Genomic DNA, 26,434 nt, shown 5'->3' on the forward strand with positions numbered 1-26,434 from the left:
TAAGGCGTCGTGTTTATTCGCTTAATTCCCCGCCTAAAACACAAATCACAAAAAGCTTTAGATCGGAAAACTTTAGCATTGTCCGATACCACTGAGGCAGGGATACCATAAGCCGGAAAGTACCGACGTTCCAAAACGTCGCTAACCGTTTTCGCGTTACTATTCCGAACCGGGTAAAAAGCAACAAACTTAGAAAATCCATCTACCACGACCAAAATAACTTGATTTCCTCGTTTGGTTCTAACCATCGGACACATGAAATCAATTAAGACTCTCTCCAACGGACGAGACAATGGGATTGCCGAATGAAACCCAATTCGAGTATTCTGAGCGGCCTTCGCTCACTGACACCAAGTCACAAGTCTTGACATAGCTAAACACCTCCTTCCTCATCTTGGGCCATTAGAAATTATACTTGATCTTCTTTAAAGTCTTAAAGGCCCCAAGATGTCCCGAAAACGGAGAATCTTGAAAATACTTGACCATCATCGTTCGTAACGGAGGAGGGATATAATAACGCCTTCGCTGAACTCCTCTCGGTTGATAGCAAAGGAGATCTTGGTCTACACGAAAGTTCCCTCCGTCCAACTCACCATTTTCCCCCTTCTCAAGGAATTCCAAACAAAAGGGATCCTGCTTCTGGTGTTCCGCAAGGGAAGAATGCACTAGAGGCAACCCTTGCAACACAGAAATGTAACTCGCTTCCGGTTCGACGGCCTCCCGTCCTTCTAACATACGAGATATCGAAAGGAATTTTTGATCTTGGTGTGGGGTTGTCGGCGAGCGCGGGTTTCCGACTCCCTGGGAATATACGGGACCCCTCATGGGAACCAACAAACAGCTTATGCAAAATTGATTTAGCAGTTATATGCTTAGCTTCCTCCGCTGACCGTCCAGTCGCCATTGTTCCTCGAGTTCTAAATCAGATTAAATGTGAGAACACTCTAGATGTTAATTTAGCTCTAGCCGCAAGAAGATGATTCTGGCGTAATTTTGTGTCCTAAATAACACTTCCTTCCTCAAGAACTCGCACCTGTCGGGCTGAAGACGGAGGGAATGGCCTCTTAACCTGTCAAAAAGAAAACTTTGATCAGTCGCTCATTGCCCTCCTAGGCTGGCTCAGTAAACCACGATGTCATCTTACCTATCAACCCAGTCGTTAGGTTATTCATCTTTCGGGCGAACGTAGGAGATCCAGTGACACCCGTAGGCATTCTACATTATTCAAAGTGACCGTCCTGCTTACTGAAAGCCGTCTTTGCTCTGTCTTCTTCCCTTAAAGGCACTTGGTGAAACCCACTCGCTAAGTCTGCTGTAGTGTAATAGCGAGCTTTTCCTAGAGCGTTTCAAGTATCAGCCGCAAGGGGTAGGAATCCCATACTATCTGCGTTCAGCCGTCTAAAATCTACTACTAGCCTCAATATCTGCTTCTTTGATGCATGTTCCTTTTTCCTTGCCAGAATTATTGGCTACTTCCACGGACTGTTTGAATGCCTGATAATTTTGTCCCTTAACATCTGATCAGTAATTCGCTTCAATTCTCCTTTTAACGCTTCCGATAGCCGATAGTTCCTGCTTACAGTTCCTCTTCTCATCTATAGCCGTTGTTGGTGTTGCGTCCTCCTCGGCAGTAGTGCACCCGTACACCTGACTGCAGGTACGGCCTGAGTGCAGCGGAGCGTGGGCAACTTTATGGCGTAGATACTCTTCTATACACGATGGCACCGGGTAGTTTTCTGAATGGAATGAATCAGCTAATCTATCTTCTTGGTATGTTGTTAGCCCCTCATGTTTCTTGATTGCTATAATTCTAGCGTAGAGTTACTGTGTGTTCTTGTACATCCACATCGCTCTGGAAACGAACTTGGTGAATGTTCTGTCTGCCGATCCAATTAAATCATATTCTCTATCGACGATCGGGATAAAACCTTCATATGTTGTTGCGAAGGTATTTTCTCCGCGGTAGGGTGTCAGCCCCACAAATCCGTGATCTTCAAAGTCGATCCACATGGGATCGTTCTTTGGTGGAGTTGCCGTCGTCGCTAGATCTTTTGGTACGGGCTTTGCACCTGGTGGTGGTCTCGGTAATGGAAGTGCAACTGGGCCAGGTATAACCTTTGGCCCTTGCCCTCTCCCACGTCCTCGGAAACCCCTGTTTTGACTGAATTGTCTATTGGGCTCCTCTCTTCTAACTTCTCTCACCGGAACACTAGGCTCATTTCGGTTCTGCTCTGTACTCATGGCCAACAGCCAAGCACTAACAATAAACATAACAATACAAAAACAAACAAACAATGTACTAAATATATAAATGTACAATATAATAATGATAATATATCAATTCATTAATTTATTACGAAATAATTAACAGTAAATGAGCTAAATAATATACCTAAAAGTGAAACATTAAAATAGAAGAAACAAGTAAAATAATTATAAAACCTCAGGATTGAAACGAGAAACAAAAAGGGCCTTGGACCTTTCCTTCTTTAAAACTACAGGGAGAGAAGCAGAAGTTCTCACACCAGTCAAAGGCTGGCGCCGTTGTTTCACAGAATTGACCAAAGGAGTTGCAGAAGCAGGCTTCTTTTTGTACGTAACTGTAGTGAAACCAGCAGAAAGATTTAGATCCTGTGTCAGCCGAGGCAGGACTCTGCAGCCTTCGGTGGCAGCTCGTTGCTGACCGAGGTAGCTGACCCCTGGATGGAAGGTTTGATAGCGTGTACAGATGTAACAGCTACCCCACAAGAAATTTTGTTCAGATGAAATTTGAGATGATCATTGTCCTTCCGAAGTTGCTGAACATCTTCAGAAAGCTTAAGCACCATCTGGACCAAGTTTTCAACTAAACTGTGGGTGCTCCAGTTGAACACAGCGATTCAGGGTCCTTAAATTCAGGCAAAATGAGCTCCCTGTCGGGAGAAACAATCTTCAATGGAAGATCCGATCCAGATGCCGATCTAGTCACGCGAACAGGAGTGTCATCATCCCTGGATGCACGAGACTCAACACAAGAGACACACTTAAAAGTGGATACACCACTACTCATGAAAAAAGAACATTCGGTGTCAGTAATTTTGAAGCAAGATATCTTGAAACCACAGGGTCCACTGCACCTAATAAACTTTTGTTTTCCGTAAAAGGATTTCTTGCACTGCGGACAGCAGTCCTTGCTGGCGGCCAATCGCTGACACAATTTACGGAGCACCAGCAAAACACGTCCGTCCACTCCAACAGCTACTGTAATAACACATAAATATGATACAAGCTGTTGAGGAACCCAGGAGTCGAGTTGGTCGATCTGCCTAAGCATGGACAGTGCCGACTCCTAACGATAGTCGAGTTCTTTTCTGCGAGGAGACGGAATAGACTCGAACGCCGACTTTCGGGTAGTTTCTAAATAATGTTACAAAATAATAGTTTTATAAACCTTGGCAAATCTCGGTATTCTGCCACTGTGTATAGGAACTTTGGCTTCTTTACTGTGTGTCCCATCACTATTAGTTGACCAAGAGGGATGATTTGGAAATCCAGTGGAAACATCCTGCTTTCCCTTAGTGAAGATAACTTCTTTGTAGCTTATGTTGACATAGAATTGGGAGAGTACGGATTACAAGATTATTACAATTGCTACTTGTTTCGTATGATAAAGATACAGGAGAATTATCGTAAGATTGTATACTTAATTATTTTATATATACATTGTAACCGTCCACTGCTCGTGGCCTCGTAACAGCTGCCTTATCAGGGTTGGTGTTTGACTGCCTCCCCTGCCGAGGGCTATGTGGATATCTCTGGGTGTAGGATTTTTAGGGCCTAGCTAGTCGGTAGGTAGATCTTATCTCAGGTCGTGTTAACGGCCTGATCACACCAGCCAATAATAATTCAGATTGAAGTTGGAAGGCACTACTATTTATTTGTATACAGTTTACAGTGTCCTGTGTGTCTCTAGCACCTTCGCTATCGCGACTTAAAACAAAGAGTGTCTCTACCTAATTCTCCTCGGCGCCAGGGTCCCGGGCTTGGTGCGAAGCACACCCCCCCCCCCCCTCTCATGACAGAGAGAGACCTCTCACGGACAGCACAACACGATCCTCCACACTTGCTCCTAAAACACTTCTCTGTCTGTCGTAGACGGAGTCGAGATCGGATATTAACCAGATGGCTTAAACATGACTTCCAGCTCTTAGGGCTGAAGTCCATCCTTGTTCTCGGCATGGTTCTAAATCTTACAGAAAGGTTTTGAAAACTGGAAACACACACAAAAGAAAAACTAACAAAACCAAACTACTTCCAGATGAGCGGTTACAACATATATATCACATCATATCTGGAGGTCGAATCGTGTTTGGCATTAGTGTCCTTTTAAGTGTAAACAGTTTTGTTTGTATACATGAGTGTTTATTATTCCAGTGCACTGCACGGTATGCATGGTTTTAAAAAAATATATAATTAAGCCATATACAACACGTCCCCTCTTATAAAAAGACCGATTTACTCCTTGATTCGGCTTAGAAATATGATTTAGGAGTATTTAACCGCCGGGGCCTCCGAAGTTCCGGGGTGCCGTCTCTCATAGAGGCGTTTCGCTTGTCTTGAAGTGGGATTGCTTCAGGATTCGTAGATAAACTATCGATGCTGGTTTTGATACTAATGTTAACTACGTTGCCTGTTCTACTAGATTCCGTGGATAGGCCTAGGCGATCTGTTGATGTAATTGTTTTCCAGCGTGTTGCAATGCTCTTATCAGTTGATATAATCCATACAAAATAAGTAATGAACACTAGTGCGGAGTAGGTTTTATAATGCTGTGCATGTTTGTTTCCATTCTTGTTCTTTTGCAGTTTTTTATAATTCCGAAAACTTATAACTAGAATATTTTGAATCAAGAGCAGAGATTCGAATTTGAGTGCAGCGTAACTGCCTGTGCTGAAAGATTGTAGTTACTCTCCCAGTCTTGGATTTTCGAGAGGTATATAAATGCTTCAATAAAGGAATTCCCGTGACGTAGGTTACCAAAATATTCTCAATTTCTCTGCCTCAGGGAGTCTTGGTCTCAACATCACATGTTTTCCCAGTTCAAGGGTATTTGTAAACGTACATGGTTCCGTGCCCTCTGGCCTTTTTTAAATCTAGGTTAAAGTCAGGGTGTTTACTTCCTTCGACCGCAGTTTCTGCTTCTTTGGATTCCATAACACAAATTCACACCTCTCAAATATTAGCACAAATAACAGATTTATAATAGCTTAGTAATAGACTGCATTCTCAATACGTGGTTCGTGACCCACAGATAACGACACATTCCTCCTTAAGGGAGATTAGCTAATACAATTTGACTTTTATTAGACAATCATTGAACTTGTAGGCATTACCTTTTTCCTGTGGGTATCGTATTACTGGACCAGGTCAATCTTGGGGTTACAATAACATTCATTGGAGTTAATTCTGTTAACTTCACCACTCGTCTCGGCTGTGTCCACATTTGTGTCTAGGCTGAGTGTTATTCCCCGTCTGTGAAGACTTTCATTAGATGCATGTACATTATTTATAATTCTAGGTTTGAATATGATAGCTCCACAACTGTCAGCTTTCGTAATCCATTTCATAAACCTCGGCCAACAGTTTCTGCAACATTTGCAGCAGCAGCAACAACATAATATACTGATTAGTAAGCCTAATACCACAGAACCAATAGTTGCTAATACCGACAACTGCGTTGTCCTTGCGGAATGTTTTTATTTTCCATTCCTAATCCCTTATCAATTTTTCTACGTCCTTAATTTTATAACTAGCTACTTTCCACTCGTCGTTATGCGTAAGTATGTTCCTTATTGGTGACTCTAGTAGTAGTTCATTCAGATTAATTACGGGCAATTCCTTTTCGCATCTGCTAATTTCCAATTGTAGGGGGGATAATATCTTTCCTCGTGCTGTTTACATAATGCGTCGTGATGGATCTAATCATGACCTTTTCACCATATCCGGTACAATCCGCTAGAAACGTCAATATTCCGCCATCTTTTATTTCAATTTCTGAAGTGTTCTGGTCAGGGCAAATGACGGTCAGTTGATCTGTTGAAGGTGCTACGTATTTCCATGAATTGTCCTTGAGCGGTGTCCAAAGCGTTTCTCTTAATTCTAAAATTCTTTGTGTGCAACTCTTTGGTATGACTCTTAATTGGTTGTAACATTTGGGCCTCGCAATCATTTGCTGAGTGACTGATTTGTAAAGGAAAATCTTGCTTGCATACTAACCTGTCATCATTTACCTTTTTGCATATACTTGACTCATTCTGATGTAATCTTGCATAAAATTGTTTAGTGGTGTCCAGCATGACATACTCTTTCTCAGGCTGGATAAATGTAAATTTGTTAACTGTGTCCTTAACCTTCATGTGAAATGGTAAAACCTTATACACATCAATTACATAATGCGTTGCTAATGGCACCTTCGCCACATATATAAGATTATGTCCTACAATATACACTTCTATGTTTACGATATTAACTAATTGGTACAGGTAAGCTTCGCTCATTGTAACAGGTACTTGTCAGTCGCGGGGAAAGCTATCCTGACTGGTTTCCAAAATCTCAATCAAATGACTTGGTGACAATATCTGTGGCTGCATGATCCCTTGTTTTGCGTTTAGGCACGACTGGATTAAGACATTGTATTCATCCTTTACTTCTTCCAAAGCTCGCTGTAACTGAATAGCATGGTCGTTTAATGCTACCAACATGGAGGTGTACTTATACTCTCTTTTATCTCACCATTTTCCTGATTGATAAATTCCCTTATCTCTGTTAATCCCCTTTTCTAAATCAATTCGTTACTAGAAACATCATTTAGGGTTTTATTAACTGATTTCAGAGTTGATCTAACAACTACCATTTGCTCTCCTGCTATTTATTAGGTCAAGCTGCTCTCCTTCAAGCTCTCTGATTTTATTGTTGTAAGACTCTTCGTTGTCTGAATCTAATACTCCGAATAGGGAATGCGATACCTGTCCTATAAAATTAAAAAGTCCCCTTTTGTGTCTGAGTAACTAGGGTTTAAACAAAAACCGACTTTTGAAAAAAACTGTTTTCGAATTTTTACAAAAAAAACTAAATATAATTAAAACAGTAAATAAATATTTATACTTATCTTAAAATTATTCATTTTATTTAATATTTATGGAACTACAAAAATATAACAAAATAAAATATACTCCATACAAAACCAAATAAAAGAAAACTAAAATCCGTTAGAAATATAAATTATAAATTTTTATTTCATTTAGTATTTTTCTTCAAGAAATATGATGTCAAAAAACATAAAATGTCCACTGAACGATTACTTAATCTTGTTCTTATTCTAGATACAAAATTGCCTGAAATGGAAAATACTCTCTCACTGGCTACTGAACTTGGTTTTATCGTTTTCAGGGCATCAAATAATAAATCCAAATTCTTTGTTCTTTTGTTGGTTGCCTCAAATACTGAAAATTCGGCCTTCAGTGTCTTCGAATTTGATATTATTTCTTCAGGTTCCTCAAGAAACCTATGAATTGATTTTTCCATGGCTTCTTTTAAAGCATTGCCCTGATTAATAGTTTCTCCGTCTCCGATATATTCATCATCGGAATCTATTTCCATACAAGGATTTGGATATATTCTAGACAATATTTTTCCAGATAACTTAATAATATCGAGTTTTGAAGCTAATGGAAATACAATAGATTTCTTTGTTGAAATGTTTTGTGGGTTTTGCAAATACAGCAAAAGGGTTGCCAATCCAACTTGTCTTCTTTCTTGAATTCGTATTTAATAATTTGGAACTAATTTCCGTCTTTAATTTTTTTTAGTTCATTTAACAGAAATTCAGATATGCCTTCACTTCTTAATAAATTGGCATCTCGCCGCCCTAAGGCCTCAGCTGCTAGACGTACTGGTCCCAACACTTTAAGAAGCTCCATGATTTTAGGATATTGAGCTTCATTCCACATATGAGAATGAGCACCAATATCATTCAAAGCTAAAACAACACATTCTTTTAATGTTATAAATCTTTCAATCATTGCCTCTAAACTATTCCATTTCGTTTGGCAGCCAAGAATCAGACTTAATTCGTTTTCTTTTTCTTGTTTTACATAATTCTGAAGGATGCTATCTCTTACGGGAGATTCTCTAAAAAAAATTGCAAATTTTTCTAATTTGTGAAATTGATTGTTTGTAATTGTCAGACAACATAGGGAATCCACAGTTGTTATCTAGATCAAGAGAATTTAAAAAATCCTCGCCATAATCATCTTCACACTCTACGTCATCTTCCGATTCCTCACTTGTAACATATACATCGGTTTCAGCAATTTCTTTATTTTTATATAACACGTCAGTAACTGCTAAGTGTATGGCGTGTGAATAGCATAGTTGATTAATTACGCCTACGCTGAGCGACTTGATGGCATTGATGAATTCAGTGGAGTTCTTCACGTGACGTGGAGGGTGCCCCACCAATCCACCGAGTAGTCTCGCGAGATATTGAGCAAGGCGGTAGGTTGGGGCACCGATGGTGCTTACGATGGACCTGAGAGGAGCTCCTTCCTTGTGGATCTTAGGTAGACCATACAGTCTAGGGGGCCTCGAACCGTGGGGGCGTAGCTGGTGGATGACCTCCTATGGAAGTGGTGACTTCTTGAGGAGTAGGGTGGTCTTCCGTTCTACGGCTTCCTTAGGGTCCTTGGGCAGTAACCTGTACGTCGGGGCTTCCAGAAGGGCTCGGATCTTCCTGTTGTAATCGTCAGTGCTAAGGACAACCGTCGCGCTGCCCTTGTCAGCCGGAAGGACCGTGAGGTCCGCGTTATTTCACAGGTGTCGGAGAGCTCTCCTGTCAGCTCCGGACAGATTGTCTTTCGGCTTCTTGGAGGCTCTTAGGATCCGAACGGTCTCTTTCCGGACCTCCTCGGCCGCTTCCACAGGTAGGGAGCGAACAGCTCTCTTAACACCGCTCAGGAAATCCTCGATGGGCAACACCGTAGGGGCCACTGAATAGTTCAGGCCCTTGCCCAGGGCTGCGTAGGCAGCATCCTCCAGTGGCCTACCGCTTAGGTTAACTACCGTTTTCTTGGTGTCGGTCCGCGGGCCTGCATGCTGAGCTCCATGCAGTCGTTGGAACTTGTGGCACTGCCTGACTTTGTCGTCAGCTGCAGCACGTGAAGCCCTCTCGAAGGTGATGCGGTCGATGAGGGCCCAGTCCGCGGTGGACAGCTCCGCAGCGAGGCGGAGGTGCATGCCCAACAGGTCCCGGGAGATCGCATCCAACTCGCGCCGCGTGTGGTGTATACGCTCCCGTAGTAGGCAGAAGCTCGTCTTCCGATAGATCCTCTTGGCGGCCTCGGAATGGATATGGTGATGAAATTGCAGATAGTGCGGGACGGTCCCTTGGTCCCTGCATCGTAGTAGGAAGTAGAGGGAGCAGAGACGTTTGGCTTTCTTGAACTAAAAAAAGTTGCTTCACAATCAGATAGAACCACCTGTGGCTGTCCGTATATCAAAACAACGTTTTCTGCAAATGCCTTGGCTACTTCCTCTGCTGTCTGTTCTTTTAGGGGTACAGCTATTAAAAATTTTGACAGGTCATCTTGCACGGTCAAGATGTATCTATTTCCTTCGTTGCTTGGACTAATGGGGCCTACTATATCTACTGTGTATTTTTCAAAAACTACGGAAGGGCATTCTGGCGTGACATTGTGTCAGTTTGTTATTCTGGCACTTTTCTTGATGAAGGCTTCTACATCCTCCTTCATCTTAATGTGGCCCCTCTCTCCACACGCGTGGCAAATAATCCTCGTGTCTGTAGCTCTCGCAACTACATGCATATTAGTTCCCGTACCCTTGCGTACGTCTACACCGATCCCGCGTCCAGGACGTGTTAATCCTCTATTAACATCTCGGTCTGCAAATCCGAACTCTCTACCGGATCCTTTAATCATATTCCCATGATTTCCTGTTGCTCTATTGGCTATCTCGGGCCCTCGTTTAAACTTTGGCGACGTGAAACCTCTTTCTTTAACAGACAAGATTGCTGACTCTTCCTCTAGTGCTGCATCTATGCACACTGATAGTACCACCGATTCGCCCTTTGCGCTGACGATCGTTTGAATTCTCTCGTTAGCTAACCCTTGCAGAAAGCAAGCCTTGGCCAAATGGTTGAGAAGTATAGTAATAGTGAACAGCCACCATATTTGATCAGCATGAGCCGATCAGATTCTGAAGAAATGGTAGGAAGCAGTGGCGAACTGTACTGTAGCATTTCGGAGGCGATAGGAAGAAATTGAAGGAATTCATTGATAACGTAACCACTGCCTTCGAACTCGTTAGACCGGGACAACATAGTTTCCTGTTAAAGTTTCTGCCGATAACGTTATGACAAATTCTTGCAACATCGTAACGTACCGGTCACTGTTCACTGTGTGATGGAAGAATGTCTACATGACATGGCACACCAGACACCAAGTTTCCGTGAGTGCAGAGGCGACTCATGCAGCTCACGTGGGTTTTTCGCGGCCCGTAGTCGAGAATTCTGGGCATTGACGTACCCATCGAGATGGAACCACGCCTCGTCAGACCAATACCAATCATCGTGTTCCTCCCCATCCGGCGTTACAGATTCCATGAACACCACACACACCTCTGAGTATATAAATGTCACTTATCAATGCCGTAAACGCCTCGTGGCGTTTATTTATTTGATTCCTCGAGAATCATCGACACATAACCTCAACCGACAAACGAGAACACCCCATAATTCCGTAACCTAATGACAGCCCACCAAGATCGCTGTTCGCACACAGAAACTTACAGCAATGATTCTTGCATTATGACATTTCAAGACTGAATATTTGCCATTATGAACTGATATAAATTTAGCACGCAAACATCTTCCAAGGCGAAACCCGTCCTCACTAACAACTCGCTACACATAAACTACATACGCCAGTCATACCACAGCTCCAAGACTTTGAAGACTAGATTCACGCAACAATTTTTACCAACTTCTGACTCTCTCTCTCTCTCTCTCTTTCAATTCAATTAATTTATTAACGTGTTTGCCAACAGCAAGAAGCCAATAACAGGCAAACACTGATAATACGTACAATAATAATAAAATAATAATGAAAAATAGTACACAAACAGATTAACTAAACTTATACATGTACAGTATTAAATGTAACTGCCAAGTACAGGCAAAGCCAAAATAGAAACAATATTATACACAAAGAAAAATAAATGAAGAAATATAAATAAAAGCGAATAATCCATCTAGGGAACACAAATATAATTGTAAAACGTTAAAGAAATATAAAAAACAGATAACGAAGCTAGGTCATCTATCAAGATCTTTTCCCTTGTTGAGAACGTGCGCTCAAGGGAGACAATGTTTATGCTAAATACGTCCAAAGATTTACAAGCGTCATTTGCAGCGATGACGCACCTGGCTGAAGGACTATGTCTTAGTGCACTACTCACACTAATCGTAGAAAATTCTCTGGAAGCACAAGATCTAACAAGTGCGCACTATGACACTGCGACGGGCCTTGCTTTACAAACCCCTGCATAATAGTTGTGTTGTCGCTGCTACAATCAACAGGCCCATCCGACAACACTGGCAGATTTGTACTTATTCTAACTTCGCGCTCACTCTGCAGATGTTCGGATTCATGGCGGCAAACAGTCGTTACTGATTGGGTTGAGGTCCCCGGGACTAAACCATCTAAAATTTCACTGGTAGTTGGCTCGTCCAAACGTCTACCAGCACCTGATAATTTCTCCTCCAGTTTGCCTAATCTAGACGTTACTTCCTCTATCTGGGATTGACTATCCTTCTCCGCAGCGTCCACACGATCTCGCAGTCTACGTAATTTAGCCTCGTCCTCATTTGCAGTGACGAGGATAATTTCCATCTCCTTTCTAAAATTTTGCAAATCCTGCCGAAAAGTTTCTAACTCACTGTCTACATCTTGTCTATGCTCGATTATTTCTTTGTTCGTTTGTTCATTAATTCGCCTGGTTTCCGCCATGCTCTCTCGCATCTGCTCATTCACTCTGGCAAACATTTGCTCAACTTTCTCGTTTACAAGTTTAATTTCATGTCGGGTACCTTCCCTAAGACTCGCCATTTCTCTGGATAATTTGTCCGCAATTGATTCTATATGATTTACAATACCCTCATTCCTATCTGTCCTCCTGCCTGATTCTCTCCATCTCCTTTCTATCTTCCTGCAAAGCGTCCCAAATTGTAGCTAGTAAGTCTGCTTGTGATCTTGGCATTTCGTTATCATTGTTCTTTCCACTTTCGGTGACTATCCCCCTTACGACGGCAGCTCTCCCCCGGCCAAAGATGCCATCGGCTCCCGGAGTGGGCTTTCTACGTCTGCCGACACATGTGGTCCCTGCGGTTCCCCTGTTCCATAGGTCTCACTGTCATACAGAGGTTGCCCGCACGGTAACTCAGAATCTGAATTGCCGTCTCTTTCAACTCTCGCACCTTCACTCATAACTTTCTTGTTTCTCAGCTGCCTCGCTGCCATTATTATTATTATTGTTTTATTATTTTTTTTACCGACTAACCTGGTTTTTGTTGATTCAGCTGAATTAGTCGACCACCTGGAACCCGGTGTGATTGGTTTGTAGACCTCGCTGTCTGCACTCACTTTAACCCCTTGTGAGTATTGCTGACTTCGTTAGCCGCCTTCTTCAGATATCTTCTTCGACGTTCCTCACAACTGTTGTAGCCCCACGTTGGGCGCCACTCGCTGTAACCGTCCCACTCCTGTCTGCTGTTGGAGTTGCCCGGCTCGGTTCCAGTCTTGTCGATCTCTGTCGTATGTGATGTAATTCGGGATTTCTGCTCATGTAGGCATGGAACTTTTCTCAGGGAATATTACATGGAGGGGTATAAGCTGAATGCCAGCGAGGAAGGTTTCGGTAATGTTCTTGAGATTCAAGTTCGTAGTTTCTCAAGCACAATTTATTTCTTTTACAATTAACATTTACTGGCCGAATCGAGCTACAAAACAATTTAGGATGTTGCTTCCTCTGAATTCCAGAAAAGAGTGTCCTCCAAGAAAACTTTCCTGTCCTTTAGTTATAGGACTTCCCCCCTTAACTTTCATAAAAATGATGTATTTGGGCAGTAATGATGCCCTAGCTCACGTGGACCATTAAAAAACCCTTTAGCCGGCGGGTGCCCCCTGCAAGAAGTTTGGGGGCCACACGGTGCCATAATTCTTTCCTTTACAGTCATTGCTTGTGTAACTTTCTTTTAAGTGTCAGTGAGCCTTCTGCACTGAATGCAGAGCACCTACCAATAAACTGACCCCTGGCCTGAAAAGGACGCACTTGCCTAACAAGTGAAACGCGTAAATCTTTATTACTTGTTTCCAATTTATTTTTATTTGCGCCTCACCGGGACTCGAACCCAGAACGCGCGGTCACAACAACCTATCTAGATCATTTCCCTTGTTGAGAACGTGCGCTCAAGGGAGACAATGTTTATGCTAAATACGTCCAAAGATTTACATACGTCATTTGCAGCGATGACGCACCTCGCTGAAGGACTATGTCTTAGTGCACTGCACACACTAAACGTAGAAAATTCTCTTATTTGCCTCGCCGGAACAAGTAAACCAACAGTGTCCATAATGGAATTGCAATTTATTTTGCCCTTAAAGACATTAACAAGAAATAACGCATCGAGGTGTCGTCGTCTAGAATGAAGTGTTCTGAAATTTAAAGTAGATAGGATCAATTCATATTTGCGTGGGATAATAAACTGAAAAAATCGGTAATTGCACAAACTGGCAAATTTCCTTTGAATGTTTTCTAATTTATTAGAATCTGTCTGTGTAAGATTATTCCATACAACCGAGGCATACTCAAGCTTTGACCTAATTAAAGCATTATATAAAACAACAAGGGTTTCTAGAGAGGAAAAATTATAAGTAATAAAACGAATAAGCCCTAAGGTCCTTAGTGCCTGAGAATGAACAAAATTTACATGGCAGTGAAAATACAGTTTACTGTCTAACAAGACACCAAGATCTTTTATACAATTAGTACGCAAGATTAAAAAGTCACTAACAATGTAATTAAAATGGATGCTGTTGGTTTTACGAGTGAACGATATAATTTTGGTTTTCTCAATGTTAAGTTCCATATTATCATTACACCACTCATGTACGGAATCGATGTCCGCTTGAAGCGCTCTGCAGTCATGCACAGATTTAATATCGTGATATAGTTTCAAGTCATCGGCAAATAAGAGAAATTTAGAATACTTAATTTTGTCGCAAAGGTAGTTAATAAAAATATTAAATAAGAGAGGTCCCAAGGTAGAGCCTTGTGGAACTCCAGATAACACCGCGTAGAAAGAAGAGGACTGTCCTAAAATGCGAACAAAGGCAGATCTGGATGATAAATAACTTTGGAACCACTTGACATAAGGAGAAGATAGTCCAAATTTATTAAGCTTTTTCAAAAGAATAGAATGCGGGACAGAATCAAAGGCCTGCCTAAGATCAAAGTACACAGAGTCGATCTGTCCCTGTGAACACACCGACGACTGAACATCATTTAGGTAGGTAACTAAATTAGTTACCGTAGATTTTGATTTACAAAAACCATGCTGACTGGGGTGTAATTTGAATTTGAAATAAAAGGAAAGGTGATTATGAACAATACTTTCAAAAATTTTGGAAAAATTATTTAAAATCGAAATAGGCCGATAGTTAGAAACTAAGGCGCTGTTGCCTTTCTTAAAAATCGGCACAACAGCCGCTCGCTTCCATAACAAAGGAAAATTCCCACTAGATAAACTAAGGTTGAAAATATGGCGTAAGAGAGGAGTTAAAATCTCAGAACAACCTTTGATAACGAAAGTCGGGATTTCATCGGGTCCGACGCATTTCGTCGAACGGAGACGACTAATTGCCCGCGTAACATCATCAACAGAGACACGTGGAATATTCAAAACATCAGAACTAGTCGTAACATTAACGCAAGAAGGGGAGTTAAAAACAGAACGAAAGCGGTCTGCAAAAGCCTCAGCGATTGCCTGGGGTTCCGTGATAAAACTGCCTCCAACTTTAATTCGTGTAATCGACTGGTCTTTCTTTTTAAATTTAGAAATATATTTCCAAAAGTGCTTTGGTTGGGTTTTAAAATTTTCTTCAATAGTTTTTAACCAAACCAATCTATCTGATTTAATAGTCAATTTAAATAGTTTACGATAATGTGAAAAAACGCTATTATGATAATCAGATTTAGATTTTTTAAATTTCTTAAGAGATGCATTCTTCTTTCTAATGTAATAGACAAGAGTTTTGGAAAACCAATGAGGATATGCAGAATTTCTGGGTTTTACAAGGGGAATAGCTAGGTTGATGGCCTTCGACACAGAGAATTTCCATTAATTTTGTTATAGTAGTAACAATTAGAGGAGCCAGTCAAAATTGGGGACATTAAAATCTCCTAACATGACCACCCGATACAGATGCGAGTTTAGATTAACTTCTAAAGAGTTTAGATAATTTTCAGTTAATTTCGTATCGCAATCGGGGGCAATGTAGTGATTCCCTATAAGTAGACTGTGGTTGTCTCTAACAGGAATTTCAACCCACACACATTCCTCAATCGTTTCCAGATCATACCTTCGTTTAACGCCACGGAAAGACTTTGAAACTGCAGTCAGCACTCCGCCTCCCCGTTTTTTATTGGAGCTTAAGTAATCTCTATCGGCACGAAACACGTAATAGGATTCAGGAAAAATATTATAACTTAATGTAGAGTCATTAAGCCAGGTTTCCGTAATACAGTAAATTCCTGACGTGCTAGCGAAAACATTGTCAATGAATTGACTGCATTTGGTTCTTAGACCCCTGACATTTTGATAAAATATATCAAAGTCACAGTTGTCAAGAACCATACTCAGTGGGAATCCGAGCCGCACTGGCCGTAGGCAGAGCATCTGACTCCGATGACCTGACAGGCGCGCTCGAGGAGTAAACCTGCTCAGAAGTAAGTCTGCAATAAGGCACCCCTTTGGCCACACGCCAGTATTGTTAGTTAATGGAAACTCATCTTCGTTGACAGAAACATGAAAGGAAGAATAACTGCACACCAAATTCTTAAGGCGTAATTGCTCCTTTAATGAAGTCTCAATATCTGAAGTCGTGACCTCAGGACTAAACCTTGAAACGAACAGGGCCATAGACCTCTCTTTCTTAGAGATTACAGGCAGAGAGGCAGAGTTTCGGACCCCAATTAAGGGCTGTCTACGCTGTTTTGTTGTGTTGACCACCGGAGTACCTGGGTTCGGCTTCCTTTTACGGTCCACCGTTATAAAGCCCTCGGTGTCTACCTGCGTCGGGGTCTCCGTAGATTGTAAACCCGTGAGTGCGACGTCCTTGTAGGACTTAACGCCCACGTCAGCAGCTCAGACCGAAGTAGAGTTGTCGGATGGCACAGGAACTTTGCGCTACGGAGCGGTTGAAGATCTCTGGCTTGATGATTTCCTTTCCGCAACATGTAAAGGAGCACAGGGAGTACTGGTACTCAACTGCTCCTTCAAATATTCGTTGTCCTTGCGCAGCCGCTGCACATCCTCAGAAGGTTTGAGGACCAACTGCACCAAGTTTTCCACAAGATTGTGCGTGCTAGCTCCATTGAGCCTCACCATCTCCAACTTATCAGCGAGAGAGTCGTAACCCCCAACGTCTGGCAGGATCGGTTCCTTTACAGGAGACACTACCTTCTTTGCAATCTCCGAGGCAGAGGCAGAACGCAAGTTCCTAGGCGGTGTGTTTACACCACTAACGCCTCGAAGTGCCTTTACACACTTTCTGCACGTGTAGGTGGAAACACCATCAGAAAAGAGGAATGAATATTCCACCTCACTCATTTTCAAGCAATTGACATGAAAACGCGAAGCACACGGCCCACGACATCTAATATGCTTTTGCTCTCCGTAGAAAGCCTTCTTGCACACCTCGCAAGTATCCCTGCTAGCCGTCATAGCGGCGGAAGGCAGCGGGTAGTAGATTCCTTTACAAAAGACACTGTGCATTCAGCGTACCAACCTGTAAAAGTCCCTGACTGAATAACAGGAATAATGTAAAAGGCCAGATCGGGTTTAAGTTTCCCCTTGTCGCTGCGGAGTTCTGACTTTTGCCGTTTTATCCTTCTCCATGATGAGGTGCCGACGAATCCTGGCTGCCTTCGTGAGTGTGCATTGGCCTAAAATATGTCCAGGTGTCTCCTTGGCCGCTCCACACTTACGGCAGTGTAAATCCACCTGGGGTACGACGCGGTTGAGGCTGGTTCTATTCCCTGCGGTATTGGTTCGTAAAGCCCGGTCTACACGTCTTATCGTACGTTTTGTTTCATCAGTTAAGATGGTCAGGTAAAACTGACCAAAATCCCATGTCCACACTATTTACGTTTTAGCTACCGTTTTCTGCTGTTTCATAGATACCACCCACAAGGGCTCGGTAGTCCTCCAGGTAGCAACCCATTCTTAATAGCTCTCTCCGAAACACGTCCGCTCCCAACAGACGGCTTTCAAACCTAGTTGGGCGAATCCTAAGTACAGGAAAGGGGCGGTTGCATTCTTCTTGTCGAGATTTTCGCGCTGCTCCTCGTGTCGGATCATGGATGCGTGCAGTTCGAAAACCGACTCTCACAGCAGGGTCTCAGATACTCCGAATAACTCCAGTGTCAGGAACATGTCACCCACAAAATGCTCCAACTTTTTCTCACGCAATTTGTCACCAGATTCTAAAAATGTGTCCAGAATCGTTTCAAGCCCTGGGAAGACCAGGGTGTTTTAAGGTTAGCACTCTGCAACGCGTGACCTTGCGTGCTTACTAATTGGAAATTAAACGGGATCTTCCCTCACCGATACATATTTCCACTGTGCCACGAGTTCCTACTATTGCGCCATCTTTACTTTATTTTTCGTACGGGATCATACTCAATCAGTGTTGCAAACTTTATCAGGCTTGCATTTGCCCCTGTATCCAATAAGAACCTCAAATTTCCCGTCTTACTATCATCTGCCTCACAGTTCTCTTCGCTCATACTGACCGTCTACCGACTGTGAGCGGACAGTCCCTTCTCGTTTCCGGTTCCCCTGTTCCGAAAGTATTTTGGGTCTTTTACAATTTCTAGCAGTGGTCCTTTTGCCCACATGCATAACATCTAATTTCTTTGGTTCGGGTAGGTTTCTCAGCCGAAAAATGGCTTACACGGTTTTCTTTTATTCTTAATAAATAATCCGTGGCGTAACAGCTCCAGAGAGCCAGAGCCGACTAGCTTGACTGCTGGCCTCACGTTCACATGCCTAAGCTACTCATTGTAGCTGCCCAATTTTCTCACGATGCTGGGTTGGCACCGGTCGAAAATCTCATGAGAAATTTCTTTCCCCGAGACTCGAACCAGCGCGCATTCCGTATCACCGGTCCGAAGCATGATGCCTCAGACCGCGCGGTTACATACGTACTAAACTCAATGGTTGAAAAACTCATTATGCTTGTGATAATTATAATATAAGAGTTGATATAATTGCGTCATATTGTGAATTAAAATTTAATTATTCGTGTTTTTTTTCCCGTCTAATCACAATTATATATAAATAAAATTTTACATAAGATATTAAAATATCATTTACATATTTGGTACATCTTTTTACTACATGTTTCGGTTACATTGAACCATCTTCAGGTGTAAAGTTAAAAGTTAAAAATTATAATCTTATAAACTAAAACTTAATTATTGTTGTTGTGTAACTTCTGATGATGTTTACTTCCAAATTCATTGGAGTGAGGGTATATTTTGAAGTGATAGTGGTTTAACATTGGCCTGTAACTTAAATAATTTAAAATATTTTTAATTATTACTGAACTTGAAAGAACGAGTATAGAAGACAAGCGGTAGATTGATTGTCAATCTAATATAACAAAATAACCATCATAGTGCAACTAATTGGTTGCTTAAGCATCTCCATGATCTTTACAACAGACTATTTCCTTCCTTTGGCAGATGGTTTAGTACCAGTTTCTTTGGCGGGTTTCTCTAGGAGTAATGGCAGTTGGAGACTCCAATGCTGTCATAGGACCAAGAGGTAGAAGGTCAGGGTGTCCTAGTGGAGCATCATCACTGTCCTCCATCATCTCAATGCGGGAAGTGCTGGGAATTGGAGGAAGTTCAAGTATAGATGTTAACTCAGGAGGCTGGCTGAGAGAAAGGTGTTCCATTCCCATCCAAGTTCCCTTAGACTGGATGGACATACCTGAAACGGAATGAATTATCACACTTTCGGGTCGAGGAGTGGGTGTACCCAATCTTGTTGGAGGATATTGTGAACCTGGAGGTTTTCTTGTCCTCTTCCTGGAAGGAGATGGGATCTTCTTGTAAGGTCGGCTCTTCCTTGATCCTGGTCCTGGGTCGATTCCACTATCACCTCTGTCACTGCTGGATGGTAGCCTTTCACTGAAGAGGCCTCCGACTCCTTCAGCAACAATCTCATCGTCACCAAGATCCTGATCTTTACGGACAAGATATTGAGAGAGTACTTTACTCATTATCGCCCTGGTGGAAGAGAACTGATTTTCAAATCTAGCAATGGTGCTCTGAGAGGGTCTTGGAGTTTCTTCCTCCGTGACAACTTTCTTATATTGAGAAACTAATTTATCAAGCATAGTCTTGAGCAGGATGGGAGTTCTGTTGTTAATTCCGCCAATTCCACTATATTTCTTAATCTCTTCATCACCACCGACCTCAGTTTCCTCACTGATGTTGCAATTCCTTAGTGCTTGATCCCCGCATAGATGTCACCTTGGATCAAGTTGAAATAAGTCATAAGTCGTCTCACCTGACTCTGCAACATAGCATTGATGGAAAAGAGGTGCCTCCATATTCTTAAGAAAGCAATTGCTAATTGCATGGCCTGTTTTCTTGCAGAATGTGCACATGCCTGCCTGCCCCGTTCTTCGGCGTAGTCTGTCAAAGCGGCTTCCCTAAACCTGGAACCTATTGTTTGAATTCTTTTGATTCATTTGGAAATGTTAACTGGTTTTCCTTGTTCTGCCCTGAATAACTGGTTCACGTGAAAATCTATGGTGCGTTTCTCTAAGTATTCCGTAAAAATGCCTTTAGGTCCGCCCATTTGTCCAAATATCTATGTGATATTGCAGTTCCTGGCTCCCCACATTCCAGTTAACACAAATTAATATAACCTATCCTGATGATCAGGGTTTAATACCTCAAAAACTGTTCCCATTAGAAACGAATGTAAGAACTTGCCTTTTATTTCCGTTAAAGGGTGACACCAATTTAAGGGCCTCGCTCACGCTAACATCCTCTTCCGCCATGCTGTCTGAACTGCAACTTCTAAATTTACGTTGTACTTTTAGGAAAGGGCTTGCCTTTTTATTCTGGCTTTGAACTGGGGATCGCGAAGAACGTTTTTGTCAGTCTGTTTGTATATTCCGGCCAATGCTGATAATATTATGCAGTCAGTCTTATTGCATTAGCAAGTAGTTGAGTTCATATTCCAATCTTGTACCCAAGTGGATTAGGCACTACACATTCTGCATCAGTTGCAAAGTTATGTTCCTTTATGGTATTGATGTACATTTATTGCACATACAAATCAGTTTCCTAAATCTTATTTAAGTTTCCCTGACTTGTGGCATTTAATGTCCATGCACTAGTAATCAAAGTAAGATTAAGTTGGCTGATAGATGCCTTCAGTTGTGCCAAGTACAAGAATGCCGTTTACCAAAGCCAAAGGACTCTATGCCAACACGATACCACAGAGTTCCTCTATTTTGCAGTTGCTTTATAGACAGACATTACATTTTGTTATTTTGTCGTATCCCTGGCAAGGAATCGATGGGCCCTGGACTTCCCGTGTCAGGATACGAACTACAGATCAGCCGAACGGTTGCAAACTTGATCAGATGGCCTCGGAGCTACTGAGTAAGTCAGCGTTTAAGAGTGAAAGCCCAAGAACAATCTTCAATTGAATATATGTAGATCCCTTTATTATGAATTATTAATATGAAGAAGGTTATACAGATCTTCTTGGCGTGTTGAGACTTCTGAATCCTTGATGCTAAGTCCAAATCTTGAAGACAGGCGACAGCGTAACTGCCTCCGATAATTATGAAAGTTTGGTCCTCCGATATTAATTTTTGAAGGGTATATAAAGGCCTTCGAATGGATCTTCCCATGACATAATGACTAAAGAGTTCCCAATTTCTTTTTTGCTGCTTCAAGCATCTACTGTCTCCACACTTACTATATTATTACAGTCAAGTGTTGACAGATATATCCTGACATACCCCTCTGGGTGGTGTTTAAGTGTTTAAAATAATCGTGTTGTTGTCTAGCACTGGACTGGTTATCTAAATACAGTCGTAATAGTAAATAACCATAGATGTCTCCCAAAGGATGGCTGCATTATCACACATTGCTCTGGTTCCTTATTAAAATAATGTCCCAAAATATTCTCAACAAGTGGTCTGCTATTCGGAAGCTACAAGTTCACACTGACATAAGGAAATGCAGCGGCGAGGCATAAGCCCCGTGTTCCGCTGATTTTATTCTTGTTTCAGCCTTCCAGCAACACTGTTCATCAGCCCTGTTTCTAGGATGCAGTTGTGAAGCCATTGAACTTTAGCAACCATCAAATCCTGGAGGCATAGCAGTCACCAGTCTGGTACAGGGTACCAGCCAGCTTTTCTGGATATTTTGTTTCAGAATAAAGAAAACACCGCTTGCGAGAGATGCTGACGAAGTGACTTGGGAGTGCAGACTACTGTGGTAACAGTTTCAGGGCAGGAGTTCGGAAAGGGAGTAGCAGTTGTAAGTCTTTTCACTGCACTGTGGTCTGTTACCAAGGGTTAGGGCAAACATGCAGTGTAAGTTCAGGTTATTCCACAATGCTAATAATTCTCGACACTGTACTCATAAACTTAATAACATATTTTTGCCCAGAGTCAGATAAAGAGAGATAATTTTACCTCAACGTATTAATATTCATTACAGAATTCAGTTCTTCTAATTAATAAAATAAAACAAGTTTTGTGATTCAAAATTAGAAAACTTTGTGATATTTATGAAAATTTGTACCAGTAACAAAACAACTCTGTCAGTAAGTAAAATCTTCAATAGAAATTGTAATTATGTTCATGAAAATGGACACAAAACGTGAAGAAATGTGACCTGATTTAAAAGAAGACTGACCTGTAACCTGTTTTATAGTATATTTATAATCACCTAGGTCCATTTTCAAAATAGACATTACCAACACTTGGACGTGCCGTAATTATTCACCATCGTCTGAATCTTCATGCTGGTCACACATGAAGTAAAACTGATCCATCGCTATTTCGCATTTCATATAACTCACTAAACAGATTGGGCACTGAATTCGTTTGGCACCATTCTTCGTGGTGTTGTCCAAATACAATCCACCGCAGGAATCACATGTTTCATCTCTCTCTTTCTTTTTTTCCCCTCCTCTCTTTGGTGGAGGTTGATGGTTTAGGTTGGCACTTTGCACTGTGTTTTGCTAACAGACCAACCTTAGCACTTCTTCAGCTGTGACTTTGGAGTTTCATTCAACTACTGATGTGGCTTCATGCTCATTGTCCTATGGATTCTTTTTCTCTGTGACAAGAGGGAGCAGTTGCATAATCTGAAATTGCATCCTTTTTAAAATGGAAGAGGCCAGTTTTGTCAAATTGTGACTCAGTCTTTTTGATTGTTATTCACCATGATAAGCAACAACAATCTGTGGAAGTCATACAGATCAGATTTTTCTCCAGGATTTTCATTTATGAACTTCATCAGTTACTTCCTCCACCCTTCTTTCAGTAGTTTGTGAACACCAACATCCAGAGGCTGCAGAAGATGAGTAGTATGGGCTGGAAAAGTCACAAGATGAATGTCATTAAAATATGTAATAAAATTCAGGTCAATACACAAAACTTTATTTAGATGTTAAAATTTTAAATTTGCGCCATTCATCACTATAAGGATGTTACAATAGAGCGCTTTCATTCACTTCACAACATGTTTCGATGTAATACATCATCTTCAGGTGTTGTTTTTTAAAACTATTTTATATTATAATGCATGCCTTTCAATATATTCATTATTGTAACATGTGTTCCGCTGATCCTCCCGTTTTACGCATCTTATGTTTGTTTTGATTATTCTGTAAATAAATGTAATAAAATTTGGGAGTTATTTATTTTATATGCAAATAAGTTTTGGAATATGAACTATATTGTAACAGTAAGAACTCAATAACATACCATAAGTCGTGTTGTGTGGTGTATCACGTCTGCTCGGGTTGACTGTCTGTTCATGGACTGGTTTCGTGTATAGACATGACGCATGTAAACCTTAAATGAATGTCATTGTCTGATGCCAGTGAGAGGAGTTATTTGGGTGCATATGACAGGCATTCAAGTCCAAGAAAATCTTTACAGGCCTGTGAGGGAGTATGCACTTAATGAAGTGTTAAAACCACTTTAAAAGTAGGTACCAGTACAGTGGCAGAACATCGAGTGTAGAAATTCATGTATTTGCCACAGAAAACTCTGTACACAGCCTTTATCATAATTACTACTTTGGCCATCTAGTGAGAGAAGAGAGAAAAACTATTTCAAACTTACCCTACATTCAGTATCAGCCATCAGTGTTGATCTCAAAAGAGGAATTTGATACACTAAACAGCACTGTTGCATATTAATTTGGTGAGAGCTTTATGAGTTTTAGTATATTTCAGCTTAAAAGTATCGGTGTTCAGGATTTACAAGTAAAACTGAAAGTCTGAAAACATCCAAGTTTGGATTTAAGTTTCCATTGCTCATTGGCCATTTTATTAATGTGTGCTATACTAGTTTCCACATGTTTTATAGGAGAGTGTAAGTGTAAAGGGAACGGAAGTAGTGTCTAACCGGACTAAACACGAGGGTAAAGGCGTTAGCAGAAGTCAACTTGGAGGAGCCAAGCGTGCACCAGAGATGATGAAGAAGCGCTGTAAGCACCATACCACAAGCCAAGATAGAACAGGATCTCCCTTTTATGGGCCATTTATATTGCTCACCTTCACCCTCCAGAACAAAACTGTGATGAAGAAACAGCATTGTTTGGAACAAAGGGAGACTCAGAAGACACTAAGATTGAATGTAACTTTAGTGATGAAGTATTTGTAGTTTAGATGTGGGCAGTTACTGAACGTAATTGAGATGTAGTAGACATCCAACTGTGATTTTGTGCTCAGTTCAGTTTCTTATTTCGTATGTCATATGATCTAAAGCAGTGGTATTCAACCTGGGGTACGCGAAGACATCTTAAGGGGTACGTGAAATTTTTTAAAAATATATATTATTTTATGATAAACACTGTATAATCAGTAATGTTATTTATTTAATTTGTTTCGGATGTAGATTATATACTATGTATAACCTGAATTATACACCTACAACTTTGGGGTACAAATTAGAAGAGAAATTATATCTGGGGGTAGGCGAACAAAAAAGGTTGAATACCACTGTTCTAAAGGTCATGCAACAGTACCCAGTGAGGTCACATCATGTTATAACCTGCTCATTGCATTCAGTCTGTTGTCTTTCAACAGCATAAGTGCAAGGCCCTCTTTTTATAAGTGTAATGAATGTTTATTGTTGAACACTGGCATCTCGCTCGTACTTAACTTGCCAGAATAATACATTTACCAATTCTCTTGTGCCAAACAAATCGAGAGTATTGTCTGGTGAACTGTTTCTGTGACACAGGAGCTCTTAACTGGCTTGTATCAGATATGAGATAAAGGATCAATGAATGGTTTGCTTAGTGCAGTATAGACATTTCTAACACTTAATAAAACCATTTTTATTTTCTGATTTCCTTGTCGTTTATTTTTGGCAAATGGAGCATGTGTCTGGAACAGGTTGCTTGACTTTTTGATCATCCATTGATGCTAATTGTGTTTGTCACTTTGCCATACTGTTCAATCAATGTCATTGAAAGAAAGTATGTTACTGTACAAAACTCTTCATGACGAAGTTTGTTCACATAAGTGAGAATGTTGAACAGGAATTATCGAGACAAACTAAATTTTGGCCATAATTAGATTTTGAAAAAACGTGTTAACATATTACCTTTATCAAAATCTCAAATTATCATATTTGGTTTATACTCCTTTTATGAAACCCAAGAGAATGATTGTGAATGAATGTGTGTACATGGCCACTGGCGTGGAGTAAGATCCCGCAAGCCAGAAAGTTGTTGTATGGCCTCTGGCGTGGTGTAAATACCCGTAAGCCAAAAAGAGGTGAATAAGACACTGTCCTTCGTGAAAAGAAAAGAAAGAAACATAAAGGACTGAGTTGTGTCAGCTTACACCGCGGTGTTGTTTCTTGGATGTGTGGAAGAGTGTGTGATGAAAAATAATTGGAGTATCTGATTTTGTAGTAGTAAGACATTTTGTTGTGAGTTTTTGTGGTAAGTGTTATTCACATATTGTTTATTCTCATTTTTTATCAATTAGGAGCATGGGGGAAAGCACATTCCTCTTAGTCACGTGTTAGGCGCTGACTTTTGAACAGTAGTGTGTATATATTTTCCCCAAGGATTCACATTTATTTCAGAACAGGCTGTACAGTCGAAGTGTTTTACGTGATGTCCAGGGTTCAGCATTCTCACACACTGACCAAACTGTTGTCACCTTTGACAGTCTTGCATGACGTTTACTCTGAATTCTTTGTCAGAAGACTCCATGTTTGATGTGATGTGGGAACTGTAGTTGCAGCAGAAATCCCATCATCACACTTTTTGCTGAGAGCACCATTTCAGTGGCTCTTATGCCTGGTAAAGAACTTCCTCTTGGATGACTGGCAAATTAAGATGTTACTCATTTTATTTGATTGGCTAGTCCTCCGAAGAGGAGCATTTATTTAAAACTGTAAATTACAAGATAGATCCATTTTTTGAATTGATCTGAACATTTTAATTTGGTCTTACACTAGGGATATCAATTGATAGTACAAAACAGGCATAAGCAGTGCACTTGGGAGATGAGTAACTGATTGTTTGTGAAAAGAGTCTGAAGGAAATGTCGATCAGTATGTTCAGTCCGGAGAGTGGACAGGTTGAAACCATCAGTAACCATAAACTGTAAGTGATTGTAAACATTTTTATTGTTCAATAAACCTGTGTGTGTGTATGGGCATGTACACTTATTATCCTTATCATCACAGCTCCTAAGATACATAGTTTACCCAATTTCTTTATTAGACATTTCAAGCTAAAACATGGATTATGTTGATAGAAAGATTGTCTTCCATAGGTTATATACTGTATGTAGAGGTTCTTT

At 41.1% G+C, this 26,434-nt stretch overlaps 1 long non-coding RNA gene across 1 annotated transcript; it reads left to right on the forward strand.

Moving 5' to 3' along the window:
• The first annotated feature begins 7,191 nt into the window (after positions 1-7,191).
• On the forward strand, positions 7,192-26,284 carry LOC147873775 (uncharacterized). The gene is made up of 2 exons (XR_015535335.1): positions 7,192-21,965; positions 23,976-26,284. It is a non-coding gene; the product is annotated as an uncharacterized LOC147873775 (long non-coding RNA).
• Positions 26,285-26,434: the final 150 nt, after the last annotated feature.

The sequence above is a fragment of the Zootermopsis nevadensis genome, unplaced genomic scaffold, assembly GCF_977971745.1.
Source record: "Zootermopsis nevadensis isolate Lab colony 2312 unplaced genomic scaffold, Znev_1.0 Znev_ptg000016l, whole genome shotgun sequence".
NCBI lineage: Eukaryota > Metazoa > Arthropoda > Insecta > Blattodea > Termopsidae > Zootermopsis > Zootermopsis nevadensis.